The following is a 2215-nucleotide window of genomic DNA, read 5'->3' on the forward strand; positions in this document are numbered from 1 at the left end:
CTTGCAGCCCGGTTTTACATGCATGTATTATTTTATAGTTAGACGATTAATGACTTAAACTGAAGACGACACTTGTGCTACTACAGTTATGAGCACAGATTATTTATCTTTGCCAAAATACTTGAAAACGTATTGTATTTTAAAAATAACAAATTTGCAAATTAAAAAAAAAATTAATAAAAAATCAGTGTTCTGCAATAAACAAATTAAAAATGATTTGTATCTTTGAACTGAACCTTTAAGTTCTTCATTTGGTTCTCATCGTGCACTCAATTTGAGGCTGACGTGTAAAAAGGCTTTTGGCTACAATACAATAATAAAAAAAAAAAAAAAAATTTATGATGGAAGCCTTGACAAGAGCGTGGTTTTGTGCAACTTGTGCAAAAAAAAAGAATGTGCATCCCACCGAAGCACATCCAGCTGACGGTACCACCTGAATGCAAAGCAGCAAGCACAGAACCCGCCAGAGCTGTTAGCGCTAGCGGTCCTGGTCCGGTGTCGGCAGCCCACACTGGACCACACGACTGGATTCAGAGCAGAAATTAGTAAGTCGACATCTGACAAACTCACAGATTTGCTTCAAAATGGATCGCTCTGGATGGAGACCACTTTGGGTGGTGGAAGGTAAGGGTTTAGAAAACGTGCTACAGATAGCGTCACATGTTTGTTGTAATTAATTAATCGTAATTAACACGTTAAAGTCCCACCACTAATTAAAATACAAGCATGGATGTGAACTATCAACAGAAAAATATCACATATGACTGAAGGAATCACATTTGAGCACTTGGGGCCTGGAGTAAAGATGATTCCTGGCAAAAAGAATGAAATTACTTAATGCGATGAATTATTGTTTCGGCTACAACACTCCAAAAAGATGCCTCAAGACAGACTGACACTGTTCCTTCCTTTAGCAGATTTCTTCCCTCGTTTATAGAACCGGTTCTGAATCTGAGCCGATTACACGACTTGTTGCGACGGACGCCGCTCGGTGCTCGTCCGGCGTTTCTCGGCGGCGGGAGATAACAGGATATGCGACGGCTCACCACGCCGGGAGCACTCAGGGATATGACGACGAAACCATCCCAACAATTATTCCTCGGGATAAATGGCCGCGGCGCGAAAAGGTCAGCGACAAACGACAGCCAATTCCCCGCAGAGTGGAATCTGAGGAAAAATAATCGCCCCCTGATTGAATTGGATCCTGGGACATTTGAGCCACGGTAATGAAATGGCTGTTGTCGTGACCCGACCCCTTCACCTCCCCGGCGGTTTTTTACCAGATTACAGAGCAGGCAGCAGGGGCGACTATTTGCCTACAGGAACACATCTAATATATGTGCATAGGTTTTGTTTCGTCAATGTAAATCCCCATTATCACGGCTGCTTCTGCATATTACACGGCGGCGCTCACCTGCGGGGCCGGCGGGGCAGAGGACGGCTGTTTTCTCAGATTTATGTACCTCCGGTTAATGGCTGCTCCTTAAAACAGCTTCTGTCAGACCTGCAGCTCGCCGTTTTCTAGAACATCTGCCTAACTAATGCACGTAGAACAGCTTCGGTTCTATCTTTAGTCTCAGTTTATTCGGTTTGTTTGATTTATCTACATACGTCCAGAAGCAAAGGGAAGGGTAGGGATCAGAGGTCACAAATGTTTGTCTTTCCACTTTGTAGTGAACGATTGCATCAGGAGAACCATTTGTCTCCCTCCTCTAACAGCCATAGAGTATATAAAAATGGCCGACATGACAACTGCCCAGAAGTGAAGCCAAAATTTCTGGATCGCCCGCTGGTAGCTGTCAGAGTAAAGTTTCGTTTTATACCTGTGTTATTTATCGTCTAACCTTCGTGTGTGTTCTGACGACTGTAAAACCTCCTCCAGTGCCATTAAGAAAAGAGCAGCTACGTCTGAAAAATAACCCTGCTGCTAATTGATAACGTCACAAAGGAGAACGAGTTTTTTTCTGCCTTCTCCATTAATGAGCAACACAGTTCTCCTCTCTAACATCGACGCCGACAACGTAAAGTTTCACCACGTAGACGAACACAATCAGAATTAGGTCCACACGCTGCTATTTATCTTTGTTTTCCGCACTTGGAGTTAACATCTGTCAGATCCCACACCGCAATGGAAACTGAGACAAAAAGAATCAATTGCTGCACCGGTTCTGCTGCGAGTTCCTGCAGTGGGAAGTGTGTAAAGTCACCAGAACAA

The sequence above is a fragment of the Stegastes partitus genome, unplaced genomic scaffold, assembly GCF_000690725.1.
Source record: "Stegastes partitus isolate 25-593 unplaced genomic scaffold, Stegastes_partitus-1.0.2 Scaffold729, whole genome shotgun sequence".
NCBI lineage: Eukaryota > Metazoa > Chordata > Actinopteri > Pomacentridae > Stegastes > Stegastes partitus.